Source organism: Oncorhynchus keta, unplaced genomic scaffold, assembly GCF_023373465.1.
Source record: "Oncorhynchus keta strain PuntledgeMale-10-30-2019 unplaced genomic scaffold, Oket_V2 Un_contig_26601_pilon_pilon, whole genome shotgun sequence".
NCBI classification, from domain to species: domain Eukaryota; kingdom Metazoa; phylum Chordata; class Actinopteri; order Salmoniformes; family Salmonidae; genus Oncorhynchus; species Oncorhynchus keta.
This window is the reverse complement of record NW_026285062.1, coordinates 46,850-55,242: the sequence shown is the minus strand read 5'-3', so window position 1 is coordinate 55,242 and position 8,393 is coordinate 46,850. Positions and strand designations below refer to the sequence as shown.

At 45.3% G+C, this 8,393-nt stretch overlaps 1 pseudogene; it reads right to left on the bottom strand.

The window, feature by feature from the left end:
- Positions 1-3: 3 nt before the first annotated feature.
- On the bottom strand, positions 4-6,784 carry LOC118375943 (complex I assembly factor ACAD9, mitochondrial-like; annotated as a pseudogene).
- Between the last annotated feature and the right edge of the window lie 1,609 nt (positions 6,785-8,393).

Genomic DNA, 8,393 nt, shown 5'->3' with positions numbered 1-8,393 from the left:
TTTATCTTCTGGTTTCCCACTGGTGATCCCTCCGAAGGCTCGCTCTACGATGAAGGCAGTGATCTTATCTTTCTTCACTCCATCCTCTCCTACCACCTCCGTACGAGCAAACACCGTCATCAGGTCTGCAAACCCCCGTTTGAGATCCAGATCTGGACAGCATGGAAATACAGTCACACAACTGTCCTTCAGACTGAATCATCACAAACACAAAGTACCAACGGCAGTTAGCGAACACATGACTGACAGGCAAAACACAGGTAGGAGGATAATGTGTCTCACCTTTGACCCATTGAGCAGGTATGTTTCCTGTCTTCTGATAGGGTGGCTTTGGTCTGAATGGACGCAGCATCACTCCCACTGAAACATACAGGACCCACATGAAACAGTCAGATTCAGAGAACATGACAAAACCAAAAATACACAACCACTTCTGTCATTTGTTGGTATAACAAAAGTTGGAATGCTTTTCAGTGGCAAAAAACAGCTTTACGGCAAACAGATCCAGATGATGTGACTGGTCGAAAAGCAGAATGATGTCATCCAGAGTTGGTTCAGGATGGTAATGATTTCAGCAGGTTGTGTTTTATATTTAACCTGGTATTTATATATATATATAACCCTTTATTTAACCAGGTATTTATATATATAACCCTTTATTTAACCAGGTATTTATATATATAACCCTAACCCTTTATTTAACCAGGTATTTATATATATATAACCCTTTATTTAACCAGGTATTTATATATATAACCCTAACCCTTTATTTAACCAGGTATTTATATATATAACCCTTTATTTAACCAGGTATTTATATATATAACCCTTTATTTAACCAGGTATTTATATATATAACCCTTTATTTAACCAGGTATTTATATATATAACCCTTTATTTAACCAGGTATTTATATATATAACCCTTTATTTAACCAGGTATTTATATATATATAACCCTTTATTTAACCAGGTATTTATATATATATAACCCTTTATTTAACCAGGTATTTATATATATATAACCCTTTATTTAACCAGGTATTTATATATACAACCCTTTATTTAACCAGGTATTTATATATATATAACCCTTTATTTAACCAGGTTGGCCAGTTGAGAACAAGTTCTCATTTACAACTGCAACCTCACCAAGATAAAGCAAAGCAGTGCAACACAAACACAGAATTACACATAAACAAACGTACAGTCAATAACACAATAGAAAAATCTATGTATAGTGTGTGCAAATGTAGTAAGATAAGGGAGGTAAGGCAATAAATAGGCCATAGTGGTGAAATAATTACAATTGAGCAATTAAACACTGGAGTGTTGCAGGGTTCGTACTGTACCTACCATGCTCAGTGGGACAGAAGGCTGTGCTACAGTAGGTTCGTACTGTACCTACCATGCTCAGTGGGACAGAAGGCTGTGCTGCAGTAGGTTCGTACTGTATCTACCATGCTCAGTGGGACAGAAGGCTGTGCTACAGTAGGTTTGTACTGTATCTACCATGCTCAGTGGGACAGAAGGCTGTGCTGCAGTAGGTTCAGACTGTACCTACCATGCTCAGTGGGACAGAATGCTGTGCTACAGTAGGTTCGTACTGTACCTACCATGCTCAGTGGGACAGAAGGCTGTGCTGCAGTAGGTTGTACTGTATCTACCATGCTCAGTGGGACAGAAGGCTGTGCTACAGTAGGTTCGTACTGTATCTACCATGCTCAGTGGGACAGAAGGCTGTGCTACAGTAGGTTCGTACTGTATCTACCATGCTCAGTGGGACAGAAGGCTGTGCTACAGTAGGTTCGTACTGTATCTACCATGCTCAGTGGGACAGAAGGCTGTGCTGCAGTAGGTTCGTACTGTATCTACCATGCTCAGTGGGACAGAAGGCTGTGCTGCAGTAGGTTTGTACTGTATCTACCATGCTCAGTGCTCAGTGGGAAAGAAGGCTGTGCTACAGTAGGTTCGTACTGCATCTACCATGCTCAGTAGGACAGAAGGCTGTGCTGCAGTAGGTTCGTACTGTACCTACCATGCTCAGTGGGACAGAAGGCTGTGCTGCAGTAGGTTCGTACTGTATCTACCATGCTCAGTGGGACAGAAGGCTGTGCTGCAGTAGGTTCGTACTGTATCTACCATGCTCAGTGGGAAAGAAGGCTGTGCTGCAGTAGGTTCGTACTGTATCTACCAGGCTCAGTGGGACAGAAGGCTGTGCTGCAGTAGGTTCGTACTGTATCTACCATGCTCAGTGCTCAGTGGGAAAGAAGGCTGTGCTACAGTAGGTTCGTGCTATATCTACCATGCTCAGTGGGACAGAAGGCTGTGCTGCAGTAGGTTCGTACTGTACCTACCATGCTCAGTGGGACAGAAGGCTGTGCTGCAGTAGGTTCGTACTGTATCTACCATGCTCAGTGGGACAGAAGGCTGTGCTGCAGTAGGTTCGTACTGTACCTACCATGCTCAGTGGGACAGAAGGCTGTGCTACAGTAGGTTCGTACTGTACCTACCATGCTCAGTGGGACAGAAGGCTGTGCTGCAGTAGGTTCGTACTGTATCTACCATGCTCAGTGGGACAGAAGGCTGTGCTACAGTAGGTTCGTACTGTATCTACCATGCTCAGTGGGACAGAAGGCTGTGCTACAGTAGGTTCGTACTGTATCTACCATGCTCAGTGGGACAGAAGGCTGTGCTGCAGTAGGTTCGTACTGTATCTACCATGCTCAGTGGGACAGAAGGCTGTGCTGCAGTAGGTTCGTACTGCATCTACCATGCTCAGTGGGACAGAAGGCTGTGCTGCAGTAGGTTCGCACTGTATCTACCATGCTCAGTGGGACAGAAGGCTGTGCTACAGTAGGTTCGTACTGTATCTACCATGCTCAGTGGGGAAAGAAGGCTGTGCTACAGTAGGTTCGTACTGTATCTACCATGCTCAGTGCTCAGTGGGAAAGAAGGCTGTGCTGCAGTAGGTTCGTACTGTATCTACCATGCTCAGTGGGACAGAAGGCTGTGCTACAGTAGGTTCGTACTGTATCTACCATGCTCAGTGGGACAGAAGGCTGTGCTGCAGTAGGTTTGTACTGAACCTACCATGCTCAGTGGGACAGAAGGCTGTGCTGCAGTAGGTTCGTACTGTATCTACCATGCTCAGTGGGACAGAAGGCTGTGCTACAGTAGGTTCGTACTGTATCTACCATGCTCAGTGGGACAGAAGGCTGTGCTACAGTAGGTTCGTACTGTACCTACCATGCTCAGTGGGACAGAAGGCTGTGCTACAGTAGGTTCGTACTGTACCTACCATGCTCAGTGGGAAAGAAGGCTGTGCTGCAGTAGGTTCGTACTGTACCTACCATGCTCAGTGGGAAAGAAGGCTGTGCTACAGTAGGTTTGTACTGTACCTACCATGCTCAGTGGGACAGAAGGCTGTGCTGCAGTAGGTTTGTACTGAACCTACCATGCTCAGTGGGACAGAAGGCTGTGCTGCAGTAAGTTTGTACTGAACCTACCATGCTCAGTGGGACAGAAGGCTGTGCTGCAGTAGGTTTGTACTGAACCTACCATGCTCAGTGGGACAGAAGGCTGTGCTGCAGTAGGTTCGTACTGTATCTACCATGCTCAGTGGGAAAGAAGGCTGTGCTGCAGTAAGTTTGTACTGAACCTACCATGCTCAGTGGGACAGAAGGCTGTGCTGCAGTAGGTTTGTACTGAACCTACCATGCTCAGTGGGAAAGAAGGCTGTGCTACAGTAAGTTTGTACTGAACCTACCATGCTCAGTGGGACAGAAGGCTGTGCTGCAGTAGGTTTGTACTGAACCTACCATGCTCAGTGGGACAGAAGGCTGTGCTGCAGTAGGTTTGTACTGAACCTACCATGCTCAGTGGGACAGAAGGCTGTGCTGCAGTAGGTTCGTACTGTATCTACCATGCTCAGTGGGACAGAAGGCTGTGCTGCAGTAGGTTTGTACTGAACCTACCATGCTCAGTGGGACAGAAGGCTGTGCTACAGTAGGTTCGTACTGTACCTACCATGCTCAGTGGGACAGAAGGCTATGCTGCAGTAGGTTCGTACTGTACCTACCATGCTCAGTGGGACAGAAGGCTGTGCTGCAGTAGGTTTGTACTGAACCTACCATGCTCAGTGGGACAGAAGGCTGTGCTGCAGTAGGTTCGTACTGAACCTACCATGCTCAGTGGGACAGAAGGCTGTGCTGCAGTAGGTTTGTACTGAACCTACCATGCTCAGTGGGACAGAAGGCTGTGCTGCAGTAAGTTTGTACTGAACCTACCATGCTCAGTGAAACGGATGGTACGTACCTGCCAGGCTCAGTGAGACAGAAGGCTGCTACATGTTCTCCTGAAGCCAGCTTGGGGAGATATTTAGCCTTCTGCTCCTCACTACCGGCTATCAGGATCCCCTAACATACAGCAAGACATCACAGGTTCACAAACAGCAGTAACATTATCCAACACAGATAAAAAGAAAGCCTTGAGTCTATCAGGGCAAGACTCTTTACCTTGAGTCCGATGGCTTGGTGGGCAGCCAGTGTAACTGCTATGGATCCATCCAGAGAGATGATCTCTCCTAGTCGGGCATACATGGTGTTGGACAGACCCAGGCCACCTAGGAGGAGACAGGATGCGTTTCAATGCGTGTCCACAAGATGGTCTCTGATACAGTATGAAGACCTTACCAGCGATAGGCCTAATGTTTGTTCTCCTCTGATATTAAACTCCTCACCATACTCCTCAGGCACCTGGATACCGAACAGTCCCAGCTCCTTCAGTCCGTTCAGAGTCTCTGGAGGAATCTTAGCTTCATGGTCGATACGCTTGGAGTCCACTGAAATACAAGGACAGGTCTCAGAATACAACACTGGAACACAGTCTGAAGGTCTATTAGAATAGAACCACACTTTGAATCTGAGTCTTGTATAAGGACAGCAGTCTCTTCTCTCAGTCTCACCCTCTTCAGTGAAGAATTTCTCTACCGGAGCAACAAACGAGTTGATCTCCTCCAGCTCTTCATTTCCAATCTCTGGATAGGGGAAGCACTCTGCCTGGAGGAGACACACACAGGAACTTCAGGAAACAGCAGAGGGAACACTGAATTGGTCCACTCACACTGACAGCGTCGTGAAGAAGGCGCAGCAGCGCCTATTCAACCTCAGGAGGCTGAAGAAATTCGGCTTGTCACCAAAAGCACTCACAAACTTCTACAGATGCACAATCGAGAGCATCCTGGCGGGCTGTATCACCGCCTGGTACGGCAACTGCTCCGCCCTCAACTGTAAGGCTCTCCAGAGGGTAGTGAGGTCTGCACAACGCATCACCGGGGGCAAACTACCTGCCCTCCAGGACACCTACACCACCCGTTGTTACAGGAAGGCCATAAAGATCATCAAGGACATCAACCACCCGAACCACTGCCTGTTCACCCCGCTATCATCCAGAAGGCGAGGTCAGTACAGGTGCATCAAAGCTGGGACCGAGAGACTGAAAAACAGCTTCTATCTCAAGGCCATCAGACTGTTAAACAGCCACCACTAACATTGAGTGGCTGTTGCCAACACACTGTCATTGACACTGACCCTGATCCAGCCATTTTAATAATGGGAAATTATGTAAATATATCACTAGCCACTTTAAACAATGCTACCTTATACAATGTTACTTACCCTACATTATTCATCTCATATGCATATGTATATACTGTACTCTACATCATCGACTGCATCCTTATGTAATACATGTATCACTTGCCACTTTAACTATGCCACTTTGTTTACTTTGTCTACATACTCATCTCATATGTATATACTGTACTCGATACCATCTACTGTATGCTGCTCTGTACCATCACTCATTCATATATCCTTATGTACATATTCCTTATCCCCTTACACTGTGTATAAGACAGTAGTTTTGGAATTGTTAGTTAGATTACTTGTTGGTTATTACTGCATTGTCGGAACTAGAAGCACAAGCATTTCACTACACTCGCATTAACATCTGCTAACCATGTGTATGTGACAAATAACATTTGATTTGATTTGAATACGAATCAGATATTTGGTTGATTTATCCTTCTGGGCTATTGTGACAAGCTAGCTACTGGCTTTTAGGATTTTCTCATTGTCTTTCAAGGCAAAAAATGGCTTGCCTCTGGCGAGAGGTGACAGCTGACAACAATGGAAAGATGGCTATGGGTGGCTCTAACTTACAATAACTGAGCAAGCTATCACATATTTCTTAGACAGTACGGCTAAATCAACATTGTATTCCTTATCTAGAATTTAAAAAGCATAATACATAAACTAGCTAGCTAGTCGCTTACTTTGTTTACTTTGCCAAGGAACAGGTCCTTGGCGTAGGCCAGATTCCTAGCATGAGTTCTAATGGTCCGGTGAGGTAAGGTGACTTCTTTCGTCGCATGTCTTGCGTTAGATGTTAAAATCTTTCCAAATTGAACAGATTTGGATAAAGCTATAAGTCTGTTGATATTCATTGTCCTGTCAAATTTTCACCTCAACCAGACTTCTGCTGCTTCCGAAAATGGGTTACAAGCAGGTTGAAATATGGTCGAAGCTATCTGGGATCCATGGGACGTTCCGACACTGACGTCACCCGTTGAAGTAGACATTTTAAACGGTTACGGTAAGGGTTAAGGTTAGGTAAGGGTTATGGCTTCGGTTAGGATACGGTTAGGAGTTAAGGTCAGGGTTAGGAGTTAGGGTATGGACGCGCCAAGTATACCGAATAGCCCTAACAGTAGACTAAGGTTGGGATACCTTTCACCTCATTCTGTCTCATACTGATGACGTAAAATGGGCGTTTCGTAATGAATCAGCTGCCTGCAATTCTTCATTAAATCACTGGAGGACTGTTTCGTCAGGAACAAAATGTACATGGAAGTGCTCAGGGTCTGCTAAAAACAATGGACACATTTCTGTATACCGCACATGTATAATGAACAAATATATAAACACAACATGCAACAATTTAATAGAGTTTACTGAGTTACAGTTCATATATTGGAAATCAGTCAATTGAAATCAATTCATCAGTCCATAATCTATGAATTTCACATGACTAGGAATACAGATATGCATCTGTTGCTCACAGATACCTTTAAAAAAAGGTAGGGGCGAGGATCAGAAAACCAGTCAGTATCTGGTGTGACCACCATTTGCCTCATGCAGTGTAACACATCTTCACATAGAGGCTGGGCTCCCTGCCTGTGCCATTAAACCCCTACAACTCATCCAGAACGCCGCAGCCCGTCTGGTGTTCAACCTTCCCAAGTTCTCTCACGTCACCCCGCTCCTCCGCTCTCTCCACTGGCTTCCAGTTGAAGCTCGCATCCGCTACAAGACCATGGTGCTTGCCTACGGAGCTGTGAGGGGAACGGCACCTCAGTACCTCCAGGCTCTGATCAGGCCCTACACCCAAACAAGGGCACTGCGTTCATCCACCTCTGGCCTGCTCGCCTCCCTACCACTGAGGAAGTACAGTTCCCGCTCAGCCCAGTCAAAACTGTTCGCTGCTCTGGCCCCCCAATGGTGGAACAAACTCCCTCACGACGCCAGGACAGCGGAGTCAATCACCACCTTCCGGAGACACCTGAAACCCCACCTCTTTAAGGAATACCTAGGATAGGATAAGTAATCCTTCTCACCCCCCTTTTAAATATAATAATAATAATAATAATAATAATAATAATAATAATAATAATAATTAATAATAATAATAATAATTTAAAGATTTAGATGCACTATTGTAAAGTGACTGTTCCACTGGATGTCATAAGGTGAATGCACCAATTTGTAAGTCGCTCTGGATAAGAGCGTCTGCTAAATGACTTAAATGTAAATGTAAATGTAATTGCGTCAGATAACAACATTGACGAATACGCTGATTCGGTGTGCGAGTTCATTAGAACGTGCGTTGAAGATGTCGTTCCCATAGCAACGATTAAAACATTCCCTAACCAGAAACCGTGGATTGATGGCAGCATTCGCGTGAAACTGAAAGCGCGAACCACTGCTTTTAATCAGGGCAAGGTGACTGGTAACATGACCGAATACAAACAGTGCAGCTATTCCCTCCGCAAGGCTATCAAACAAGCTAAGCGTCAGTATAGAGACAAAGTAGAATCTCAATTCAACGGCTCAGACACAAGAGGTATGTGGCAGGGTCTACAGTCAATCACGGACTACAGGAAGAAAACCAGCCCAGTCACGGACTAGGATGTCTTTCTCCCAGGCAGTCTAAATAACTTTTTTGCCCGCTTTGAGGACAATACAGTGCCACTGACACGGCTTGCAACGAAAACATGCGGACTCTCCTTCACTGCAGCCGAGGTGAGTAAGACATTTAAACGTGTTTACCCTC